This window comes from Bombina bombina, chromosome 6, assembly GCF_027579735.1.
Source record: "Bombina bombina isolate aBomBom1 chromosome 6, aBomBom1.pri, whole genome shotgun sequence".
In the NCBI taxonomy this organism is placed as follows: domain Eukaryota; kingdom Metazoa; phylum Chordata; class Amphibia; order Anura; family Bombinatoridae; genus Bombina; species Bombina bombina.
The window spans coordinates 1,009,476,526-1,009,504,025 of record NC_069504.1 but is presented as its reverse complement, the minus strand read 5'-3'; the positions used below and the strand labels follow the sequence as shown (position 1 = coordinate 1,009,504,025).

At 37.2% G+C, this 27,500-nt stretch overlaps 1 protein-coding gene across 1 annotated transcript in view; it reads left to right on the top strand.

Annotated features, from left to right (window-relative positions):
* CALD1 (caldesmon 1) overlaps positions 1–27,500 on the top strand; it is a 287,339-nt gene that overhangs the window by 75,411 nt on the left and 184,428 nt on the right. The window contains 1 exon segment of the mRNA XM_053718725.1: positions 10,520–10,626. The gene's annotated coding sequence lies outside the window, so the exon portion shown is untranslated.

Genomic DNA, 27,500 nt, shown 5'->3' with positions numbered 1-27,500 from the left:
TTCGGCTCAGATAGAGAAAACTAAATTAACATATCCAAAATTATATACTGTATATCATTCCGGTAATTAAGAGGGCATAAACGTAAAAAAAAAATAACCTTTCAAGGTTCATATAGAGCATGCAATATTAAAGGGACAGTCTGTTTTTTTTTTTTTGTTTTTTTTTAAAGATAGATAACACCTTTACTACCCATTCCCCAGCTTTGCACAATCAAAATTGTTATATTAAAGGGACAGTATACACCAATTTTTATATAACTGCATGTAATAGACACTACTATAAAGAATAAGATGCGCAGATACTGATATAAAAATCCAGTATAAAACTGTTTAAAAACTTACTTAGAATCTCTCAGTTTAGCTCTGTTGAAAAGGTAGCTGGAAAGCCCACTGCAAGTGGGAAATAAGACACTCCCCCTCCCACTTCTTTTGCATATGAAAAGACCCTTTACACCAGTGCTTGACAAATGTGTTTAAAAATTAGGAACCAGTAAGATAATTTCGGAGCCAGGCATATTTTTAGGAGCCAAGACCGTTGGATTTGTATATAGACATATGGAGAATAACCCAATAAGTTAGGAACCAGGGGTAAAATTCTAGGAGCCAGTGGCTACCAGGCTCCTGGGTTTGTCGAGCCCTGCTTTACACAAACAGGAGCAAGCTGGAGTAGGTATCTGTCAGTATTCTCATAAAACTTTGGGCTTGGTTAGGAGTCTGAAAATCAGAGCAATGTTATTTAAAAATAAGCAAAACTATTCATTTAAAAAAAAAAAAAAAAAAAAAATCTTTATGGGCTATGTAAATAGATCATCTACAAAACATTTATGCAAAGAAAAAATGAGTGTATAATGTCCCTTTAATATACTTTATAAACTCTAAATCTCTGCCTGTTTCTAAGCCCCTGCAGACTGCCTATTATCTCAGTGCATTTTATTAGCTTGTCACAGCAAGACAGTGCTAGTTCAGGTGTGCCATATAGATAACATTCTGCTCACTCCCATGAAGTTATGCAGGAGCCAGCACTGATTGGCTAAAATGCAAGTTTGTATAAACACTGAGATAAGGGGAAGTCTGCAGATGCTTAGATACAAGGTATTCATAAAAAAGTTAAAATTATATTAATATATCAGTGTTGTTTATGCAAAATTGGGGAATTTTATTATTATTCTTCTTTATTAATAAAGTGCCAACAGATTCCGCAGCGCTGTCCATGGGTACAAAGGTAAAAGTACAACGGAGAAACAGTACGATAACAGACAAAATTTTACAGACAAATACAGGGGTAAATGAGGGCCCTATTCCTGTGGGAATCTACAATCTAGATGAGTTATAAAGGGAGTACCTATCTTTTTTAAAAATAACATTTTTCAAGTAGACTGTTCCTTTAAGAGATTTTTTCAATGTACTTTTGGGAGCTAGCTTGTGATTATTGGTTATGCACATATTTCTCACCAGATGTGTTCAACTAGCTCCCAGAAGGGCTTGGATGCTGTGAAGCTATGTGTTTAAGTTATATTCCATCAACAGTGCAATAATAAAATGCTGCAAAACATTATAACAAAATTTATTTTTGTCCTTTAAATACTTTATTTGTGCATATATGTTAAGCTAAAGCTTACACTATAATTGAGTATTCTAATAGAACACTTTTATAAAGAACATTCCATATATTCCTGGGAATCCTGATGTAATGCATCATCAGTATGAGTAAAGTCTTGTGCTCTTGTTACTATTTGGGATTGTTGTAATAATAATATTTATTATTATTTATTTGTAAAGCACTGTCCAGTGTAGCACTGTTTACTGCAAGTGCCCTGTCACGATGGTCTCGATTTATTAAGCCCTTCTCCTCTTTTTGACTGCAAGTTTGCACAAGAGACCCTGCAGTCAGGATTTATCAAGCAGCGGCCATCACATTGCTGCCGCCCTACCCTGTTCTCAATTTCAATCTCCCTGCTCTCGCTGGACTGCGGAGATTGACAGCTTGTGCCCGCGTGTAATTGGCGGCGCGCAGGCAGGGGCGGGTTTGCACACGAGAGCAGAGGCGAGCTCAGGCGGACTGGGCGAATATGTACTCTCCTGTCCACCATGGATTGATAAATTGAGCCCTAAGGGTCACATGTACCACAGACCTGAAAATGATTCTCTTGGCTTACATTTAGATTGTAGAACTAAATCATTCTCGGAAAGCTTATATCTAATACTATACATTATATATTTAGTCCTTGTAGCGCTTTAATATACTTCAGGGTTTAAAAATGTGCCTAATTTGTAGCTTTTGGCACAAGTAGAGGATGTGATAATGACTTCTTAGAAAAAAAACAAAAGTTGGCAAATGTACAAGGAAAATAAAGTAATGTTTAGTCTTGCGATACATAGAATTGTTTATCTTATCCCCTTTTGAAGAGTGTACATTGCAAGATGCAACTTGTCCTTCTGAAGATCTAATACTTTAGCCTTGTATTATTTTTTTTTTTTAATTATCATTTGTTGTTTTCTATTATATGCAGATCATTTCTGGCTGTTACGCCCTGATATTTATCTATCTAAATTTATTATCACAATAATCAATTGATAAAGACAGAGACGTCTTGAATTGAAGATGGTTGTTATGAAATGCATTTTCTTTCTCCAATCTTTATCTGTTAAATATATTTTCTTCTTAAATGGAAAGAGTCCACAGCTGCATTCATTACTTTTGGGAATTAAGAACCTGGCCACCAGGAGGAGGCAAAGACACCCCAGCCAAAGGCTGAAATACTCCTCCCACTCCCCTCATCTCCCAGTCATTCTTTGCCTTTCGTCCCAGGAGGTTGGCAGAGAAGTGTCAGAATTTTTGTTTTTTTGTCTCTTATGGAGGGTAGTACTCTTCTCCATGGGACCGGAGTTTTAAGTAGTCCTGTCAGTCTCTCAGTGAGGGCTTGGATGAAAGTTAGAGTCCGGAGAGGTAGAGTCTCTCTGCGAAAACATACTGACTCATATTAACAGCTCCTCAAGCAGTCGGCGCTGTCGAACTTCGCTCCGCTGCCTGCTTTCTTCTCTCAAGTCCATGGTGGAGGCGATGGGGGTTATCTCCTGTTTCTCATTTGTTTGAGATCTTTCCCAGTTTTTTTTTTTTAAAGATAGGGCTCCATTTGGCTGGTCCTGCAGGTAGGCCTGTGTCTTTTGGGCATCAAACTTCAGGTTGCCTTATATTTTATTTTGTATCCGATGGGATGTCTTTTATTGTGTTTGTTTCCTTCAGGAACCGTCTGTGATCAATACTCTTTGTTACTTCTCCAGAAGTTGTTTGGACACGTTAGTCCTATGTTTAATAATGTCTGTTTTCTGCTTTTCCCCTATGTGCGAGAATTTATGCAGCTTGCCAGTTAGGACCCTGAATACAGGCTGGTCCTGTCGGGTTCGTTCAGTTTTGTGGCTGTTCAGACATGTGGCACTGTTTCTACTGGACTGGTTCGGTAGTAGCACTGAGTGCTCAAGTTATCATTATTTTTTATGTTCAACTAAGCATTCGAGAGGACCTGTGGGTTCGAGAGGCAGAAAAGGATTGTTTTGGTCCTTATAACCTTCAGTCATAGATGACCGGGCTGGGGAGGGTTCAGCTGGGTCACTCTGACATCTGATTTCATCAGGACCTAGAGTTTCCTCCTCCATGTGGGGGAGGGCTAGCGGGCGTGGCACCCCGTTACCACTGGTTGAGTGGTTTGGCCCTGAGTTTTAGGCTTCTGGATGGTCCTATTAGGGCTTGATCCAACAGCTTGTAGGATAACTGTACAGCATGCGGAAGGTTTTCTATTTTGAAACCTGTTGCAGATTTTGGCACCTTAAGGGGGTGTGTGTAAGCTGTTTCTAGATCTAGATATGACTCTTACTCTGTGCTGCATAGGGTCTGTCTTAGTTATGAGACCTTTGGGTCTTCTTCCATTGTCTCCGGGTGGTTAGATCTCCTTTTTGGGGATATGTGTTCTGGACGTTGTTTGATCCCTGTAGGGATTTGCTTAGCTTGGGATTTCCCAGAGCTGTAAATGTTTAGCACCTTTTCAGGGAGACTAGCCCTGCTAGTAGGGTTTTGGGAACTCGAGGTATCCCTTCTGTTGTCCTGAGGCCTTGTGAAGTCTCTTCATTTGACTTCTGGCCTTGCTCTTTGGAGAGTTGGACTTTATCTAGGGGTAGTTCCTTCCTTTTGGTCTAGGCTTTCAAGTTCTCTTCGCTGCCGGATTCTCTGGATATGCTCCATTCCCTTTGTCTATTTTTTTTGGCCAGTCGGGGTGTTTAGTTTCAGGGTATAGATGCCTGAACTATTAGGACCTGTTTTTCTCCTGAGTCTTCCTCTTTCTGGGGCTTCGCTCCGAAGGTGGGAACTGGAGCTATGTCCTTGCTCCATCTAATGGACTGGGTCAGGATTGGCCCAGTTTATCATAGTATTTATACTCCTTGCCACAGAGTAACCCATGTTATCTGGGGTTAGCTGGGTTGCTTGCACCTCAAGAATGTGGGTCTCTAACCAGCTTCTGGTGCTGGATTCCAGTTTCTGTTGTGCCTTAGGGTTGCATTCCCCTGTTAGTTTGCCAGTGTACCTGTGGATTCTCTGCTCTGCAGGCGAATGGATTGGCTGTGCTTCTGTTGGGGGAGCTACTTGTGAGGGGGTCCTCTCTAGGACATTTGCAGGATTTTTTCTTTCCATTTAGCCAGAGGCTTCGGGGCTTGAAGATGGATATTGCCCTTCCGGACTCTTCCCTTTTTCTTTAGGGGATATTCTCTTCTTAGGGAGACGGAGTCCTTACTTGGGTCTTCTCCTGGTCAGGAAGTGGAAGGTGTACTTGGTTCCACCTGGAACCTTGCTGGTTCCATGTCAGACTGTGGGGCCTGTTTGATAGATCCTTAGGTCTATGGCCTTTTCTGGTTTCAGAGTAGGGTTGTACTTGTACTCTGGGGGGATGGCTCTGCCATCTTTACGCTCGTTCCTGCACCAGTTTCAGGATTTTTGTTCGCTTATATTGGTGACCCAGCTGGGTCTGCAGGTCAGGATACCCGAGCGGTTTATGGGTCACAGTATCCTTTGGGATGTGAGAGCTTGCTGAGTCTATTCTGATAGTTCAGTCTGCTAGGAGATGGTTTTTCCTTTCTCCTTGCTCATTTGACAGGAGACAGTTTCCTCATCCTTTGGGTTCTGAGGGTATTCTCTCCTTCTCAGGGAGCCTCGATGGAGGCTTTGTGTTCCCCTTTTTAGGGACCTGTGAGTAGGTTTGGCAGCTTAGGTTGCCTGGAGCATGCCCTCTGTCGGAGGCTGTTTTGTGCAGTCTGTTTTTTGATGACTGCTTCTTCTTCCTTGCAAGCTTCCCCTGTGTCGTCCTGTTAGGGACTCTGTGTTCTCGAACTTGGGGTTTCGTCTGGGTCTGTTACACACTCTTTCACGGTCGAATACTTAGGTATTCTAGGGCAGGTGCTGGGAGGTTTTTGCCTCTTTAGTTGCATTCCTTGCTTGCAGGATGTTGGGGAGATGTATTTTGGTCTCTGTTCCCGGTTTTATCCCGGGTTTCGCCTGGTATAGACATGGTCTCCTTCCCTGTTTTAGTTCATTTGGGTCTCTGTGTGCTAGGCCCACTCTTGGAGGTGCCGTTTTTGTATTAAGGGGCCTTTTGGTTTCCTCTGTCCTCCTTTGCCTTGTTTCCCTTGGGGTTTTCAACTGCTTTACCCTTCATTTGGGAGGGGTGAGTGGGAGGGGGACCGTCTTTTGGGCGACGGTGTCTGTTGGAGGGCTGTTGACTCAGTTGAGTCCGATTTGCGGTCTCTAGTTTGGCTCTGGACTGGCTGTGAGTCAGTGTCACTGGGGCTTTTCCTTTTAATTTTTTTCTCAGCTTCGGACGAAGCGGGATTTTATATTTGGGTAGAGGTTCAGGCCTGGTGCTCTCAGTATGGGCCGCCTATTGTACCCTCCCGTCTTAGCATTCAGTGTCCTCTATAGCTTGGGTATTGTTTCCCAAAAGTAATGAATGCAGCTGTGGACTCTTTCCATTTAAGAAGAAAAACATAAATTATGCTTACCTGATAATTTCTTTTTTCTTCTGATCGAAAGAGTCCACAGCTCCCCACCCGTAATTTTATGTGGGGCGTCCTTATATTCTTCCGGCACCTTTTCACCCTCATGTTTCTTCTACTGTTCCTTGTTCCTCGGCAGAATGACTGGTGGATGAGGGAAGTGGGAGGAGTATTTAAGCCTTTGGCTGGGGTGTCTTTTCCTCCTCCTGGTGGCCATTTTCTAAATTCCCAAAAGTAATGAATGCAGCTGTGGACTCTTTCCATCTGAAGAAAAGAAAATTATCAGGTAAGCATAATTTATGTTTTATCAACTAGTAGGAAACACAGATAATGTGCCAATAATTTTAAAGTTTCTGTGAGTTTTCAGTTCTGGTACTAAAAACATAACCTGTAACAGTGGTACTTTTTGTTGTACAAATAGTCATTTTATAATATCTAAAGTATAAGTTCACAATTTACCCAGGTAAAATATCATACAATATTTTGTTAGAGCAATTTAATTTTAACCAATTTCCTTTACTATGAGTTTATTAAATAAATGGTCAAAGTGCTCTTGGGCCATTCCAGATGAGGAAACAGCTGGTAAACCAATCAGGAACAGGTATTCGTGTGTATCATCCAATTACAGGACATACCTTCATCTGAAACAGATTCGGGGCGTTCTAGAAGTGCAGAATTTACTGTATAACCGTCTGAAACTAGTTAAAAGAAATATGAAACCCACATTTTTTTTATTTTAATGATTCAGATAGAGCATGCAATTTTAAGCAACTTTCTATTATACTAATATTAACAATTTTTCTTCGTTCTATGGGTATCATTATTTGAAAAGCAGGAATGTAAGCTTAGGAGCTGGCCCATTTTTGGTTCATCACTTGGGTAGCCCTTGCTAATTGGTGGCTAAATGTTTCATATCCCTTTAATCACATAATAAAAGTTGCTCTAACAAACATTTTAATACAAAAATACCCTTTTATATTTACTGCAACTGAGTTGCAAAGTGGCAAACTGAGCAGTTAAAGGGACATGAAACCCAAAAAAATTATTTCATGATTTAGGTAGAACATAAAATTTTAAACAAATTTCCAGTTTACTTCTATTATCAAATTTGCTTAATTCTCTTGGCATCATTTGTTGAAGGAGCAGCAATGCACTATGGTTTCTAACTGAACACATGGGTGAGCCAATGACAATCGGTAGATATATGCAGCCACCAATCAGCAGCTAGAACCTGCTCCTGAGCTTACCTAGGTAAACCTTTCAGCAAAGGATAACAAGAGAAGGAAGCAAATTAAATAATAGACATAAATTGGAAGGTTGATTTAAATTGCATGCTCTTTCTGAATTAGGAAATAAAAAATGTGGGTTTCATGTAACTTTAAGGATGAACATTTTAATGACATGTAATACTGCAAACATTAAATTCACCATTTGGTAGTTTCAATAAAATCCCATTTAAAAGTTTCTTACTTATGACAAGACGCTTGCAGTTTTATAAATGGTAAAGGGATGTAAAAGAGAATATGGAATGCACAAAGTTATTACAGTTTTTTTAAATATCTTTCCTTGTGCACATAGTCTGCAAAGTAAATGCAGGTAAGCTTTGTGCATGTGCATCAGACTCTTGAGCTTGCGCTTTGTCCTGGTTACTTCACATGACATCACTACTGTCAAGCTCCCCTTTACCTCAGGTATAATTTATAAATAGGGATTGGTAAATGCATCAGCACATTTCTTAAAAATAATTGTCTATATTTTATTATAGAAGATAAAAGTTGATTGATTGTTTAACAATTGATCTTTGTTCTTTTCTTCTTTTTTTTTTTTAAATATATTCTTTATTAAATGAGGCACATTTGAGACATTACAGGCGTGTTTCAGGTACATATATTTCTTAAATATTACCTTTTGTTTCATATTACCTCCAAAATATACATACAACCTTAAATAAAGTTCATATGACAAAGATAAACATTTACCACAATTCCAACTTTATGTATGTACTTTTTTCATTGATCTTTGTTCTATTTCAATATTAACAATTTGAATGTAACCATAAGTCCCCTAAGGGTATTTATATTCAAATGTAATATTCAATTAATACATTTCAATATTTCAAAATTATTTTTCAATATTAAATATTAACATTGAGTATTGGAATTTTAACATCCTAATAGCTAATGATATAACATAAAAGCAAGAATAAATGATAGGCCTGCATGCAACTGTTCCACATAAACATTCAGATTGCAGAATGACTGTTACTGGGGTTACGTAGTGCGCAAGTTGCATGCTCGTTTTCATTAAAACACATTTAGCTCTACAAGCCCAGAAAATTGTGTTTAACCCCTGCAAAATAGATAAACAGATAAGTACCACTCAGGAGCAGCAGAGAACTGCCGGTGTCAGGCCGACATGCACAGCAATCACACAGGGTTAGACACACTGACTTGCAGGGCTGGTAGCGATAAAATTACAGGCGCTAACTAATTAGAGCCGGTATATTTTGCACTACAGTGTCCCTTCAAAGGGAATATTTGGTCAACCATTAAAAGTCAAAATACAGACATTTATCAGCCCCACCCTGTACAGCTCCAATAAAAATTTTTAATTAACGTCAGCCATTTTATTAGGAGGTCAAGCTTCTGATACATGAATACCGGTATTTCTGCACTCTTATAGCCTTTTCTTACAAACTATATATTGCATGTTTTTTTTTTTTTTATTATTATTTCTTTCCTAATCTGAGATTACTTTACTGTGGTGCTTAATTATACAGATGCTAGTTTGTTTTAAAGACAGGTTTTTGCCAAACTGTTTATTACCAGTTTTTAAAAAAATAAATACAAAATGTTCCCATTAGGTGGTTGCGCCATACATAAGTATGGATTCTGACAAAAATAATTTTTAAAGGGCCATAATAGTTGAAAAATGACTAGAGCCGCTATTTCGATCAGCAACAGTTTCCATTAAGGACCTGCAATACACTGTGGGTCCCAAGTGGTACTTCTACTGTGTGTTTTGCACCTTTGCGGGGGTTAAGCACATAGTAGTGCAGGGTTCGCTAGTCTTAAGTTAACCTGCTGGATGGAATTAAAACAGGACAATTGCTCGTATTGGATGTTGGCAAGAAACATACTAAGCAGTGTTTGTTCAGTCCAAAAATATTTTGATGCTCAAAGGGACATGAAATGCTTGGAGCATCTTAGCGTCACACTCACAGACATGTCGCCTTCTGGTTTCTGTTCAGTGGGTCACTTGTATGAGAAAAATCATCTTAAAGCCTGTGGGAACAGCTCGGAAGCATTTGTGCAGATGCCAGCATGTTGCAAATATACTTTTAAGTGAATTTGATTTGCACATCTGAACATTTGAAGTTTACATTTATACCCCTTTAAGGACTTAATTACTGTAAGCTGATACCCAAAAGTCAAGTTTTATAAGGAGGAGAAGTTCATAGTATTCCCCCAACAAGTAAAACGTTATGGCTAAACCATTTCTTATGGTCAAAAATATAAACCACTGTGCGTCAGTCATTTTATTCTTTTCCACATCAATAGAATATGTTAGTGATTAGCTGCAGGCATTGCAAAGGCTGAGCTTGAATGGCCATAGCACAGTTTCAGCAAGGCAGGGGCAGAGAAGAGGAAAAAAACTGCAATATTAGCTATAAGCACTTTATTTTGTGATTTGTTTTCTCTTTTATTGTTGATAAGTTGTAAGTGTAAGTTTGGTGGAAGTCACAATTTTTGCATACACCAGACATGTATATGACTTTGAAGGCCAAGGGGCATATGTATCAAGGTCTGGCGGACCTGATCCGTCACTGCGGATCAGGTCCGCCAGACCTCGCTGAATATGGCGAGCAATACGCTCGCCGTATTCAGCATTGCACCAGCAGCTCGCAAGAGCTGCTGGTGCAACGCCGCCCCCTGCAGGGGGGTGTCAATCAACCCGATCGTACTCGATCAGGTTGATTTCCGGCGATGTCTGTCCGCCTGCTCAGAATAGGCTGACAGGTTATGGAACAGCGGTCTTTGTGAGCGCTGCTTCATAACTGCTGTTTCAAGATCCGTTCGGAGCTTGATACATATGCCCCCAAGTGCCTTGCCTATGATAAATAAAATCATGATTCCCATGTACCTCCTACTTACTACACATGATTGCTAGATGCAAGCAGGAGCTCATTTATATATGTCTCTAATTGGCTTCAGCAAAAGATATTAACAATATTAAAGTGTGTCCATGGATTTCAAAAGAGTGTAAACGTGCTAAAAAAAAAGGTTAGTTATAAATGTTTTTAAATGTTATTTTCTATGAAGATCTGTATAAATGAAGTGATTAATGTATAATGTATGTATGTGTATGTACATATATGTGTATATATATATATATATATATATATATATATATATATATATAAAGTCCCTTTAAGAAGAGATAGAACTAATTGTCTTTTTTCTCTCTTTTTTTTTAACAGTTGTCATCACATATTAAGGTGGGATCACTATTATCGTCTTATCTGTAAATTCTAAACATCTGCTGCATCATTTGATTAAAAAAAGACCACTGCTTGATTACCTTCATGTAAGTGCAATAATTAAAGTAATTATAATTAGCATTATATTATTATTATTATGAACGTATTACACAACTCTGCTTTAACCAATTACCTAGCTTTGTGCGAAATAGTTTAATTAATAATTCTGAAATATTTAAAATATTACTGAATCAGTGCTCCTTATGTTAGTGAAGCATCGTCAGTGTTTTATTATATGCAATGACGGCATCCATGTTAGATTTTCAGCGAATTCCCGTCACCGTCTTTCCTTAGCTAGCTACCTCATATACTGTAATGCTATTATTTGATAGGAATTTGTACTGCAATTTAAAGGGTTAGGAAAGTCCAAATTAAACTTTCATGATTCAAATAGAGCATGTAATTTTAGACACTTTAAATGAACTTGTATTTTCAAATGTGCTTCATTCTCTTAGTATCCCTTATTGAAAAAGAATATGCAAATATCCTACACTAGTGGGTGCTGCTGCTAATTGGGGCCTGCACACATTTGTGATTGGCTAACTAGATGTGTTCAGCTAGCCGCCAGTAGTGCAATGCTGTTCCTTCAGCAATGAATTACAAGAAATTGAAGCAAATTTGATAATAGAAGTAAATTGGAAAGTTGTTTAAAATTGTATGCTCTATTCAAATTATAAAAGAAAATGTTTGAGTTTCCTGTCCCTTTAATATTTTAGTCTATTTAAAATATGGAATTTTTTAATGTACTATAGTATTGTTTGTTCTTGTTCAGTAGAAAACAGCATTTTTGTGGACACTTCTCCTTTTCCACCAATATATAGTTTAGGAGTTGTGCCTATGTCAATAGTGGAGAATCAGTTTTCTCGTGAATCTAGATTTTTTATGTGTTAATGAAACTATTGAGTACAATATATTCTATGTGGACAAACGTATATAGACACCTGACCATTTCACCTATTTGACCGTGTTTGACGTCCCATTCCAAAACAGTGTGTATTAATATGGAGTTGCCCTCCCCCCTTTGCAGCTTAACCACCACCACTTTTCTGGGTAAGCTTTCCATAAGATTCTTGAGTGTGCCTGTGAGAACTTATGCCCATTCAGCCATAAAAAGCATTTGCCAAGTCGGGCAATGAAGAAGGTTGGGCTCACAAAATTAGTGTTCCAATTAATCTCAAAGGTGTTCAATGGGATTGAGATAATTTGAGTTCCTCCACACCAAACTTGTCAAACCATGTGTTCATGGACCTTGCTCTGTGCACAGGCCACAGTCATGCTGAAATAGGACAGGGTCTTCCCCGAACTGTTGCCACTAAGCACTGAATTGTCTAAAATGTCTTTGTATTATTTCCTGTAGCATTAAGATGTCTCTTTACTGAAACCAGCCCAACCCTGAAATAGCCCCAGGCTATTATCCCTCCTCCAACACACTATACAGTAGGCATTATACATTCATTCCAGAGATAATGTTTTCACTGCTCCAGAGTCCAGTGGCATTGCACATGTTGGTGTAAGGCTTGTGTACAGCTGCTCGCTAGCATACTTAGACTCCGGAGCAGCAATGCACTACTAAGAGCTAGTTGGTGGTTGATAGCTACGCACATATGCCTCTTTTCATTGGTTCACCAGATGTGTTCAGCTAGATTCCATTAGTGCAATGCTGTTTTGGAACTGACGTGAACTATGTGTTAATCACTACACTAGGGTAATAATAAAATGTGTTATACATTAGAGCATTTTCTTTTTGCATTCTTTTGTCCCTTTAACTGGGGGTCAGGATGAATCTCAAAACGAATCTATCCCAAAAATAGCCTCCAACATATAACAATTTAAACTATTTAAATGGATTCTGATCTTTCAAAGAAACCTCAATCTTAAAAGAGACATAATAGTGCAAGAGTAAAATACTGTTATGTGCTAGAGCATTTTGTTTCTACCATGTGCCTCTACCTAAGTAATACCGGCACAAACAGCTAAAGTCCACTCAGGAGCAGCAATTCACTTCTGCTGCTAAGGTGGATATTGAAGCTGATTGGTGGCTACACATAAATATAGCCTGTGATTGGCTCATCAGCTATTTCCAGCCCAGGAACAGAAGTAGAGGTAAACAAATTAGAAGCAAGTTTAGCGCATTAGAGAATTTTAATGATACAAGTACAAGTTTCACTTTGAGCTTTAAAAAAGTGTGTCTGCAATTGCCTACATGCATTACAAAATGGTATCCACACAGGTTTGAAATAGCTTTTAAAGACGATTACAATATTAGCAGGAAATCAAATACTGATGAAAAGTAATTCTCCGTTAGGAAGTAAGGCATATTCAATATTTATTTTTTGATGAGAGATTCCCTTTAATTCACTTCCCAAAAGTATTAATACATTATCCAAAAGTCTGTGCAGACTTGATTTAACATTGGAGGCTTATGGGAAATTCTAACTTTATACTATCAGATGTGTGTTATTATCCTTGTAACATATATCTGGTTCATATATAGATCATGTGTCCCTTTTATTCCCTGGCTTTAAATCCTGAAAAATCTCTTTATTGTATCAGTTAGGGAAATCTTTGAATATAACGGATTATGTGAACAGGACCTTTGAAGAGCTTTGAAATGGAAAAATTATGCGAGGTAAATTTGAGGCCAGATAAGAAGAGCAGATTAGCCTGTCTAGTCTGCCTTTTCATTGTAGGGGTATTATTTAGCATTTAAAATATAAGTTATGTATAAGGATGCCAGCAGGTATTTTAGAAGAATGACTACCGGTATTCATTTTAAATTAAGTATGGGATAGCTGGAGTGACACTGAAATGATTTGACTTTAAACAACCTGTAAACAGAATTAAAAGGACACTTTGAGACTGTAATATCACATGTTTAATTATATCTAGTAAAAATCTTATAATATATTTTCTATTATAAATATACTATTAATTTTGCCCCATTTCCCTGTTTCAAATCTGAAAATAGTGGGCTTTTCAATTCCTGTTAGTAGTAGAAGTTCCGTATTTTCTATTCAGTTATTGGTTGCACACCCTAGTGACCAAATTATTACTAATTGTCCTCAGCAGAGGAAATCTAGGTTACAACATGGCGGCTCTTCAAATTCTATTAGAAGCATTTTTGTAGTATAAATATGTCTGCAAAAATGCTTATTTGGAAGATTATTGCAGCTTTTATGCTAACATTTTTTTAATGCATATGGCGATACAGCAATAGGCCATGTACCAGGGACGCTGGTACATGGAGCACGTGCTCACGTACGACTAAAGCTTTTATACTTTTTTTCAAATAAGTAGTTATGTAAAGTACCTTGGAAAAATATTTATAATGAATTTGAAATGCAGTGATCTACTGATATGTCCCTTTAGATTTTAATCAGCTTTCCAATTTAGTTCTGTTAACTAATTTGCTTATTTCTTTTGGTATCCTTATTTGAAAAGGATACCTAGGTAGATTCAGGAGCAGCTATGCATTACTGGGAGCTAGCTGCTTATTGGTAGCTGCACATAAATGCCTCTTGCCATTGGCTCAGCTAGCTCCCACTAGTGCAAATTTGATCATAGAAGTTAATTGAAAAGTTATTTAAAATCACATGCTCTATCTTAATCATGAAATACAAATTTGGGATTTCATGTCCCTTTAATATCTAACTTTTCATAATTTCTTTAACCTTGCTCTCTACATTTTTTGTCCAACATTCTTACTGAATTCCACATAATCATAGAGATTTTAATTCCACATCAATTGCTCACCTGTTTTGGTTTCTTTCATCTATAATAAATAAATGCTAGTTTTTCTAAATTGATATCATGCCAACATATTTCTCTAGTTCAGATGACATTTAATCTAATCAGCTGCTGTTTTTCTTTTTGACTCTATAAGTTTTATATTACATTACATGAGCACAAACCTTCATACTGATCTAAAGCTTTAGATCTTGGTTAAGATAACATTTTATAGAAAACCACAGTAATTGCTTTTAAAGGTATATGAAACCCAATTTTTTTTTCTTTCGTGATTAAGACAGAGCATGCAAATTTAAACAACTTTCTAATGTACTTGTATTTTCAAAATGTCTTCATACTCTTTGTATCTTTTGTTGAAAATCAGGGTAGGAATGCTTAGGAGACGGCCCATTTCTAAAGCACTATGGGGTCGATTTATCAAAGGTTTTCGACCCACTACGGCTGCAGGTTCTCACAAGAGAACCTGCACGCCGTATTTAACAGGCAGCGGTCATCAGACGGCTGCTTCCCTAATCTTTTGCTACCTCTAAAGTGACGAAATGCAATCTCCATGGTCTATTCCGACCAGGGAGATTGACAGTTACTGCCCGCACGTGATTGGCTATGTATGGGCAGGGGGCGGGATTGCACACAAGCTCAAAATAGCTGTCGTGTGCAATGCTGAATTCCGTCATGGGAATTCAGCCCGCCAGAGGCGAGCTGTGTCGGACAGGGGTGTGTATGTGTGCCCCTGTCCACCTCAGCTTGATAAATCGCCCCCTATATGACAGCAGTTTTGTTAAAGGGACACTACCCAAAAAATTTCTTTCGTGATTCAGATTGAGCATGAAATTTTAAGCAACTTTCTAATTTACTCCTATTATCACATTTTCTTCATTCTCTTGGTATCTTTATTTGAAATGCAAGAATGTAAGTTTAGATGCCGGCCCATTTTTGGTGAACAACCTGAGTTGTTCTTGCTGATTGGTGGATAAATTCATCCACCAATAAAAAAGTGCTGTCCAGAGTACTGAAACCAAAAAAAAAAGCTTAGATGCCTTCTTTTTCAAATAATGATAGCAAGAGAACGAAGAAAAATTGATAATAGGAGTAAATTAGAAAGTTGCTTAAAATTGCATGCTCTTTCTGAATTACAAAAGAAAAAATTTGAGTTCAGTGTCCCTTTAAGAATGTTATCCAATTGCAAGAGCACTAGATGGCAGCTCAATTTCCTGCCATGTAGTTCTCCAGATGCCTACCGCCTCATGGGAACAAAGCAAATTTGATAATAGAAAAAAATTGGAAACTTTTTAAAAATGGTATTCTCTGTCTGAACCACAAAAGAAAATGCTTGGGTTTCATATCCCTTTAAGATTAAACATATATTGTTTCATAGTAAAGATTTTCCATATGTTATTGTTAAAATGTTCAAGACATTTTTCATAAAAGAAGTCAAATGTTTTTATAATGCTATAGCCAGGTGTTTGGTTGGATAATTAAATATAGTCATAATTAGATAATGACTTGTTAATTAATGTCTTTCTGTAATACTAATTGTATTGTCATTTATAGTTGTGGAAGGTAAATAGTTATTGTGCTATGCAGTATTATATAAAAATATGTTAAATTAACCTTTGCACCGGGAAAAATGTTGTCCCCCCCAGATAAAAATATTAAACACTAATGGATAAACCCTATCCCAAATGTAAACTTAACTTAAACTTATTAAATTGATTAGCTAGAGTATAACATTTTAAACAACTTTACAATTTACTTTTATGATCGATTTCGATTAGTTCTCTTGGTATCCTTTGTTAAAGAGTAATCCTAGGTGAGCTCAGGAGCGTACACGTGTCTTTAGCCATTTAGCAGCATTGTTTGCAACACTGTTTATATCAATGTTATAAATAGTTATATATACACTGCTGCTACTGATTGCTACAGACACTCTATGGCAGCAAAGTTTGCAAGTATGTATAACATTGTTATAAAACATTGTTATAAACATAGGTGCAAACAATGCTACCAGATGGCTAAACACACATGCTGCTAGGCTCACCTAGGATTACTCTTTAACAAAGGATATCAAGAGAACTAGGCAAAATTGATCATTGATAATAGAAAGGACAAACATGTGAAGTAAGTGTATGATAGGTAGAATAGGTATCCCTGGGTATGGGGTGAAGCAAATTAAAAATAAATTTAAATTATTTCTGTTATTCTGACTTATTCCTGTCTGTAAAGCAAATACCCAGGGGGTCTACTTCTGGCACACAGCACCACTGAGCCAATAAGGGGAACAGGGCAGGGATCAGAGCCACAAGGGAATCTATTGCTGCTTGTACATCAAAGATCCACACTGTCTCATCTATGACTGCTTCATCCTGTCTGCACTCTGGTGCCAAATGCAGAAGCAGGTTCACCCATTGGTTAAATCCAAAAAGAGCTAGGATGCAATCAGTGTGTATGTAAGTGAATATGTAAGAGGGGAAAAACAACGCCCATGGTGCCATATTGTAAGTCAAATAAAAATAACACTTGTAGTGCACTCAAATGTTCCCACCAGTGGAACTACCCCATTTAATTAACTATACTGTACTTACAAGAAATATAAAACAAAGGTTTATTCTTTCAAAGTAAGCTTAAGCTTAACTTATTTCAGCACTATATTCTTCCTTCTTTAATCTCTATGAAGTAATAAAATCACTCATAGAAAGATACTCTATGGTCAAAAATATATAGACACCCCTAATAATGATTAAATTCAGCCACATAGAAATCCAGCAGATAGCCATGAAATCTCCATAGACGAACATTGTTGGTCACACTAAAAGCTAAGTGACTTTAAACATGGCACTGCCATAGGATGCCACCGTTCATGAAATTTATGCCCTACTAAATCTGCCAGTGCTATTTTTATGAAGTGGAAGTGTCGAGGAGCAAACAATAGCCCAGCCACAAAGTGTTAGAACATGCAATCCCAGAGAGTGGGACTGCCAAGTGCATATCACATAAAAATCATCTATTAACTGCCTCTGGGAGCAACATCAGAACAATGTGTGTGTCGGGAGCTTCATGAAATAGGTTTTTATGGCAGAGCAGTGATACACAAGCCTCACTTCCAGGGGAGGAACTACCATTTGTGCAGCAGGTATGGTTGCACCAGGGCCCAAGGACTGGAGGGGCCCATAGCAGCCAATCTATATACATAGTTGTGTGCAGAATGTGTACAAATCTAATGCAGAGGAGCCTTTTATTAGTGTAGGTTGCAGGTCCTTCTTTTCTGTCTATCCTCAAAATCATTATACAGAGCACATTGTATATTATTACTATTGCATATATTTTTACTATTGCTTACTACTAAGTTACCTTTGGGCAGCCCTAACATTTTTTTTACACCAGAGCTTTCTGTTGAGTAGGTCCTCTACTTCTTACATCTACATGTGCAATGCCCAGTGCTAATTGAAGTGGTGTAAAGCACGCCACCATTGGACTCTGGAGTAGTGGAAACATGTTCTCTGGAGTGATGAATCATGCTTCACTAGGCAGTCTGATGGAAAAATCTGGGTGTGGCAGATGCCAGGACAATGCTACCTTCTGGAATGTATAGTGCCAACTGTAAAGTTTGATGGAGGAGGGATAGTGGTCTGGAGCTGTTTTTCAGGGTTTGGGCTAAGCCCTTTGCTTCTATTGAAGGGTAATGCTATAGGATACAGGAGACATTTTAGACAGTTGGGTGCTTCCAACTTTGAGGCAACAGTTTGGAGAAGGCCCTTTCCTGTTGCAGTATGACTGTACCCCTATGCACAATGCAAGGTCCATGAAGACATGGTTTGACAAGTTTGGTATGGAGTAACTTGAGTGGGCTGTACGGAGCCCTGACCTCAACCCCACTGAACACCTTAGGGATGAATTGGAATGCAGAGTGTGAACCAGACAATCTTGTGAAAAGCCTTCCTGGAAGAGTGATAGCTTTTATAGCCACAATGGGGAAGCCAACTCCATGTCCAGCAAGCTCATTTAAGTTTTATGGTCAGGTGCCCACATACTTTTGGCCATATAGTGTATTATTTTCATATTGTTAAACCTCGCTCTTTTGTGTATTCTTGTGACTCATTGGGGCAGCCTTGTTCAGAGGAAGACAATATCACAAACATCAACCAAGGACACTCTTGTATTAAAAGTATAGTGAAAATGAACCTTTAATGGTTTTAAAGGGATATGAAACACAAACGTTTTCATTCATTTCATTCAGATAGAGCTTGTGGTTTTAAACCGATGTCTAATTTAATCTATTATTATGTTTCTTTGTTCTCTTGGTATCTTTTGTTAAAAAGCAAAGACATAAGCTTAGGAGCCGGCCCATTTCTAAAGCACTATATGACAGCAGTTTTGTAAGAATGATATCCATTTGCAAGCCCTCAAGATGGCAGCACTATTCCTTATCATGTAGTGCTCCAGATGCCTACCTAGGTATCTCTTCAACACAGAATATCATGGGAGCTAAACAAATTTGATAATAGAAGCAAATTGGAAACTTTTTATGCTTTGTCTAAATCACAAAATATATATTTTTTGGGTTTCATATCCCTTTTAAGTAGAGCACACAATTAAAAACAAACAAACATACTTTCCCATTTATTACTGTTATCAAATTAGTTTGTTTTCTTGGTATCCTATGTCAGAGAGTAAATTTAGGCAGGCTTAGTAGTGACTATGGGTCTTTAGCACTCTATGGCAGCAGTGTTTACAACAATATTTGTAGTAATGTTATACATTGTTACAAGCACTGCTGTCTTAGTGCTAAAGACCTGGGCACACAGCTGAACTCCTATGAGCCTACCTATGTTTACACTTAAACAAAGGATACTAAGAGAATAAGGCACATTTTATAGTAAAAGTACATTGGAAGGTTTGTTGTTTTTATAGCTGCATGCTGTAAATGAATAATTCAAGTTTAACCCCTTAATGACAGCCAGTGTACATTGGATGTCTGCTGTGCTTAGAGGGCTTTAACAGCGTAGATCTATCTATCAGCGGAGAGACGAGACATATACTGCTAAAGCCCTCTAAGAGCAACGGATAGCCAACATACAGGGTAAGCCGCTGCCGTTAAGGGGTTCATTTTGACTTAACTGTCCCTTTAAAATATTAAAGGTCAGACTGGGAATAAAAAGCAGCTCTGAAAAAAAATAAAAAACATCCCTATTTTCCATTGAGTCCATAGAATGCACATTCCCCATTTTTCTCCAGGGGATTACTGGAATAATCCTTCCCCAATATTTTTTTTTTCCCAAAAATTTAAATTATAATTATTTGTAATTAACAAAATGCCAGTTGTTATTATATAGGCATCTGGCAACCCTATGTCACCCATGACTCTCTTTCACAGTGTGAAAATGGTTATCCATAGTGTGGTCTGGAGCAGACAAAACAGTGTGTCACGCTGTCTCATAGTGTGACATGACTAGACACTAGAAACCATTCAAAGGAGGACTACTTAAATGGTACATGGTTTAGGAAATGAAACTTACAAGGAAATACTTTGTGACCTTAATATGTAAAGCTCAGAGGAGTAAAGATCAGAGGTACAGCTGCATCACCAGCAACACCACCCCCTTAAATGGACATGAAATCCTAATATTTTCTGTCATGATTGAGATAGAGAATATCATTTGAACAATTTACTTCTATTATATAATTTGCTTCATTATCATGGTATTCTTTTTGAAGAAGCAGTAATGCACTACTGGGAGCTTGCTGAACACATTGGGCGAGTCAGTAACATGAGGAATATATGTGCAGCCACCAATCAGCAGCTCCTGAGCCTACCTAGGTTTCATTTTCAACAAAGGATACCAAGAGAGAAAAAAAACAAATTTGATAATAGAAGTAAATTGGGAAGTTGTTTAAAACCACATACTCTGAATCATGAAAGGAAAAACATTGGGTTTCATGTCCCTTTAAATTGTATCTGCCCATCTACAGTAGCCCAGTGGGACATCTCTTGGTGTCCTGTTAGGCCAATTCAGGCTTGAATATCTTCCCATTAACATTATAGTAGTAAAGAGTATTTGCACCTACATAGTAACAACAGCACAAATGCATCCAGACTAGGAAATTCCCAAGCATAGGTTTTGGGGTTGTTTGGGAAGGTTAGGTTAAATATAAGCAAAAATCAGGTAGTAAAATCAAATATTAACATTTACACTTATTATTTAATTCTACAAAGTGTAATGATCTTGGAATTTAAAAGAAAAGGCTTAAAGGACCAGTCAACACAGTAGATTTGCATAATCAACAAATGCATAATAACAAGACAATGCAATAGCACGTAGTCTGAACTTCAAATGAGTAGTAGATTTTTTTGCTGACAATTTTAAAATATATGTCTTTTTCCACTCCCCCTGTACTATGTGACAGCCATCAACCAATAACAAATGCATACACGTACCATGTGACAGGCATCAGCCATTCACAAATGCATACACACTTATTCTTGCACATGCTCAGTAGGAGCTGGTGACTCAAAAAGTTTAAATATAAAAAGACTGTGCACATTTTGTTAATGGAAGTAAATTGGAAAGTTGTTTAAAATGGCATGCTCTATCTGAATAATGAAAGTTTAATTTTGATTGAGTGTCCCTTTAAAGGACAAGAAACCCAATTGTTTTCATTCAGGATTTTAAACAACTTTCTAATCATTTTTTCTTTGTACTCTTGGTATCTTTTGTTAAAAAAATGATAAGGAGCATGCAGGTGTCTGGACTCTGGAGCATTATATGGCAGCAGTTTTGCAAAAATGTTATCAACTTTTAAGAGCACTATTTGTCAGCACTATTTCCTGCCATGTAATGCTCCAGTCACCTTCATAGGTATCTCTTCAACAAAGAATACCATGGTAACGAAGCAAATTTGATAATAGAAGTAAATCAGAAACTTCTTTTTAAAATTGTATTCTGTGTCTGAATCACAAAAGAAAAATTTGGCGTTTCATATCCCTTAAGCTTTTTTTTTTTTTTTTAACATTTAATTGCAAACACCAAGATTACAAGTTGTGCGCTAAACCGGGTGCGTAACTAATGCAATAAAATGTTCGGTATCGCACTCTTCATAGCGATACCATTACAAGTTACTGAAAAACCTTCTTTTGTTGTGCAATAAGCTCCATACCACAAAAAAACCAAGGCTGACTTGATGTGCTCGTGCACATTTTCCTCCATAGACATCAATGGAGAGAAAACTAAGAATGGCAATCGCTGTAACGCATTCCCCATTGAGGTCTATGGGGAAAATAAACACTCTAGCATAAACCCCTAGTCTAAATACCCCTAATCTGCCGCCCCCGAACATCGCCGACACTAAATAAACATGTTAACCCCTTAACTGCCCCCCCACATCGCTACTACTATAAAAAAGTTATTAACCCCTAAACCACTGCCCCCCCACATCGCTACTACTATAATAAAGTTATTAACCCCTAAACCGCCGCCCCCCGCATTGCAATACACTAAATTAAACTATTAATCCCAAAACCTAACTATCCCCTATACTTTAAATTAAAATTACAATATAACTTTCTTAAAATAAATAAAAACTTACATGTGAAATAAAAAAAACCTAAGATTAAACTATAAATTCACCTAACATTACTATATTAAAATAAAAAATAAACAAAAAATAAAAACATAAGTTAGAAAATTAAAAAATCCTAACACTACAAAAAAATTAAAAAAAAAACTAAGATTACAATAAAATACACTAAAATTACGAAAAATAACAACAACAAAAAACTATCATTACCAAAAATAACAAACACTGAAATTACGCATAATAAAAAAAACACTAAGATTACAAGAAATAATAAACAAAATGATCGTCACCACACACTGAGGATTGAATTCAAGGTACCCCTTTTATATTGGGGTACCATTGCATTTCTATTGGCTAAAAAAAAAAATCAAATCAGACCAATAGGATGAGAGCTGCTTAAATCCTTTGGATTGTTCAATATATTTCAGCCAATAGGAATGCAATGGTACCCCAATATAAAAGGGGTACCTTGCATTTAAGCTTTAGTGTGTGGCAGCGACCGCATAAAGAGGAACCTCCACACTGGATGGCTTTGTGGTCACCGGTCCTGTTCCGTGATCACCTCCGCTCTGTGCCGCCTTCACCCTGGATGAAGATAGAAGAGGTCCCCGTACTGGATGAAGATGTCGCCGCCTGGAAGAAGACCTTCTCTGCCAGACTTCAGGAACGGTGAGTACCTATTTGGGGGTTAGACTTTAGGGTTTTTTTGTTTGTTTTTTTTTGGGTGTTTCTATTTTTAGATTAGGGATTTTTTTTATTTTAATGGGCACAAAAGAGCTGAATGCCCTTTTAAGGGCAATGCCAATACAAATGCCCCTTTAGGGGCAATGGTTTAGACTTAGTTTTTTATTTTGGGTGGGGGGTTTACTTTTAGGGGGAAATTTGTGTTGGTAAAAGAGCTTTTTAACTTAGGGCAATGTCCTACAAAAGGTCATTTTAAGGGCTATTGGTAGTTTATTTATAGATTAGGGGGTGTTTTTATTTAGGGGGGCTTTTTTGTTTTTTTAGGGCTATTAGATAAGGTTTAATTTTTATTATTTTGGATAATTTCGTTTATTATTTTTTGTAATCTTAGTGTTTCTTTATTTTTCGTAATTTTTAGTGTATTTTTTTGTAATGTTAGGTTTTTTACATTTTTTTGTAGTGTTAGGATTTTTTAATTTTGTAACTTAGGTTTTTTATTTTTCATTAATTTTTTTATTTTAATATAGTAATGTTTGGTTAATTTATAGTTTAATCTTAGGTTTTTTTAATTTCACAGGTATGTTTTTATTTATTTTAAGATAGTTATATTGTAATTTTAAAGTTAGGGGGTATTACGTTTAGGTTTTTGTTAATAGTTTAATTTAGTGTGTTGCGATGTGGGGGGCCGACGGTTTAGGGGTTAATAGGTTTAGGTTAGTAGTTGTGATGTGGGGGGGCGCCAGTTTAGGGGTTAATACATTTATTTTATTAGTAGCGATGTGGGGGCCGGCGGTTTATAGGGGTTAATAGGTTTATTTAGTGTTGGCGATGTGGGTGGGTGGGCGGCGGATTAGGGTTAATAGATAGTTTATGGGTGTTAGTGTACTTTGTAACATTTTAGTTATGTTTTGTGAAACATTTTTGTTTCGCAAAATCTATAACTACTGGTCTCAAATAGCGGAATGGATTATGGCAGTATTAGCTATAACACTAGCGTAATAGCCAAACCGCACAACCTGTAATACGGGTGCAATGAAATTCTTGCACTCAAAAGTAATTTTTTGAGTGCAGAATATAGAGTTGCGTAAAGGCTAAAACGCTAGCGATATAGCCGTATCACGCGACTTGTAATACGGGAGACCTGCCTATTTGGCACACAATGGCCAATTTTTCAGCTGTATAGCCGTATCGCACCGTACCACAAAACTTGTAATTTAGGTGAAATGCCTGATTTGTATTAGAATATTCCTTTAAATACTTGGATAGAGATGGATATATATATATATATATATATATATATATATATATATATATATATATATATATATATATACAGGGAGTGCAGAATTATTAGGCAAATGAGTATTTTGACCACATCATCCTCTTTATGCATGTTGTCTTACTCCAAGCTGCATAGGCTCGAAAGCCTACTACCAATTAAGCATATTAGGTGATGTGCATCTCTGTAATGAGAAGGGGTGTGGTCTAATGACATCAACACCCTATATCAGGTGTGCATAATTATTAGGCAACTTCCTTTCCTTTGGCAAAATGGGTCAAAAGAAGGACTTGACAGGCTCAGAAAAGTCAAAAATAGTGAGATATCTTGCAGAGGGATGCAGCACTCTTAAAATTGCAAAGCTTCTGAAGCGTGATCATCGAACAATCAAGCGTTTCATTCAAAATAGTCAACAGGGTCGCAAGAAGCGTGTGGAAAAACCAAGGCGCAAAATAACTGCCCATGAACTGAGAAAAGTCAAGCGTGCAGCTGCCAAGATGCCACTTGCCACCAGTTTGGCCATATTTCAGAGCTGCAACATCACTGGAGTGCCCAAAAGCACAAGGTGTGCAATACTCAGAGACATGGCCAAGGTAAGAAAGGCTGAAAGACGACCACCACTGAACAAGACACACAAGCTGAAACGTCAAGACTGGGCCAAGAAATATCTCAAGACTGATTTTTCTAAGGTTTTATGGACTGATGAAATGAGAGTGAGTCTTGATGGGCCAGATTGATGGGCCCGTGGCTGGATTGGTAAAGGGCAGAGAGCTCCAGTCCGACTCAGACGCCAGCAAGGTGGAGGTGGAGTACTGGTTTGGGCTGGTATCATCAAAGATGAGCTTGTGGGGCCTTTTCGGGTTGAGGATGGAGTCAAGCTCAACTCCCAGTCCTACTGCCAGTTTCTGGATGACACCTTCTTCAAGCAGTGGTACAGGAAGAAGTCTGCATCCTTCAAGAAAATCATGATTTTCATGCAGGACAATGCTCCATCACACGCGTCCAAGTACTCCACAGCGTGGCTGGCAAGAAAGGGTATAAAAGAAGAAAATCTAATGACATGGCCTCCTTGTTCACCTGATCTGAACCCCATTGAGAACCTGTGGTCCATCATCAAATGTGAGATTTACAAGGAGGGAAAACAGTACACCTCTCTGAACAGTGTCTGGGAGGCTGTGGTTGCTGCTGCACGCAATGTTGATGGTGAACAGATCAAAACACTGACAGAATCCATGGATGGCAGGCTTTTGAGTGTCCTTGCAAAGAAAGGTGTCTATATTGGTCACTGATTTGTTTTTGTTTTGTTTTTGAATGTCAGAAATGTATATTTGTGAATGTTGAGATGTTATATTGGTTTCACTGGTAAAAATAAATAATTGAAATGGGTATATATTTGTTTTTTGTTAAGTTGCCTAATAATTATGCACAGTAATAGTCACCTGCACACACAGATGTCCCCCTAAAATAGCTAAAACTAAAAACTACTTCCAAAAATATTCAGCTTTGATATTAATGAGTTTTTTGGGTTCATTGAGAACATGGTTGTTGTTCAATAATAAAATTAATCCTCAAAAATACAACTTGCCTAATAATTCTGCACTCCCTATATATATATATATATATATATATATATATATATATATATATATATATATATATATATATATATATATATATATATATATATATACTGTATATATATAATTATCAATACTTTTTCCAATATATAATCCTAAAACAAAGGAGGAGTTTCAGTAGTAATTTAACCACATTATCCCCATGATTAGAATTTTTTTCAGATTACTGGTACAATCCTTACAGTTTATTCTGGTTTGTATTTCAACAATGACATTCAGACATTCAGTCTGGCATTTTATTTACTCTGTAGACTTAAAGGGACAGTAAAGACAACATTAAACTTTCATTGTTTAGATAGAACATTGAACTTTAAACAACTTTCCAATTTACTCCTATTATCGAAATCTATTTGTTCTCATTTGTATCCTTTTTTGAAGAGTTAATCCAGGTAGGCTCTTAGGAGCTCAGGAGCATGCATATGTCTATTATCTATGGCAGTAGTATTTGCAACAATGTATAACAGTGCTAAACACAATGTAGCAAAACTATGCTGCTACAGAATTCTAAAGACATGCATACTCCTGAGCCCTTCTGATCCTACCTAGCTTTACTCATTAACAAAGGATAACTAGCAAACAAAACAAATTTGATCATAGAAATAAATTGGAAATGTGTTTAAAATGATATGCTGTATCTGTATCATCAAGTATAATTTTGAAATTATCAATGCGCAAAAGCTTCATTGCATTACAGAATTTTAGTTTTGCACTTTTATTGCCTATAATTATGTGTTTAACCCCTGTAAAGGTAAAATTAGCTCCAGAGTAGCAATGTACTGCCAGTCCTGAGACAAACATAGCCGTGATTCGCAGATATGCCACCCCTGATGTGATCAGTGACCATAGTGCATTGCCAGTCTGTAGATTACGTAATAACTGTGTATTCAAACCCTTTAATGGGATTAAAGAAATGGTGCAGTGGTCTAACACTTTTCCTATTGCAGTTTTGTGTCCCTTTTTGTCTCACAAAAGATGTATTTTATCAAATAACTATTTCCTGTTGAGGGCAAGATTCTTTGGTTCATTACTTTCTAAACTGTGTGCGATGGAGCCCTGATATTCTATGTTCTTGTTCTGTGATTAGAATTTTCGTAAAAAAAAAACGTCTGAAAACGTTTTTGTTTTTGTGACATTAAGCAGTTAAAAAAACAACCAACAGTCGTGGGTTAAGATATTGTGGTGTCATATTGTGTATATTTTTAACCTATATCAGGGATTTTAATCGGTATTGGGGTTCTTTAAGATTTTGGAGTTTTGAGGTTCTTCCAAATAATTTGAACTGTGTTCCATTGTCCAATCCATCTGGGAATTATTGTTATATTTTTTCGAAGAAATTGTTCATGTTCAAACTTTTTATTCTTCTTCCAAACACAAACACATCAGTTTGAACCGTTCATAAAACACATTAAAAATTATTTATTTATTGTGGTTGGTTAATTAAATGTAGACTTGCATGGAAGTGCTGGTTTCCTCCAGTGTTTAGACAAATGGTAAACCTTTAAGGTTATGCATATTTATGTTTTGTTTTTTGTTTTTTTAAAGGGGCATGCATGTAATAGACAGTACTGTAAAAAATAATGTGCACATATACTGATATAAAAGTCCAGTGTAAAACATTTTAAAAAACATTCTTAGAAGCTCCCAATTCAGCACTGTTGATGCCGTAAGTCTGTGACACCCACTGAAAGGGGCTGATAGCAGACCCTACCCCCTCCCCATCTCCCCTACATATGAAAAGACCTATTATACAAATAGAAGCAATCTGAAGTCTGTATACATTAGTATACATCTAAAACATTGGGGCTTGGTTAGGAGTCTGAAAATCAGCACAATATTATTTAAAAATAAGTATAACTATACATTTTTTACAAAAACACTCCCAGATGGGCTATATAAATGGATCATCTACAAAACATTTATGCAAATAAAAATCTAGTGTACAATGTCTCTTTAATAATACAATAAGGGGTTGACAAATTTATTTCAAATTATGATTAGCCAG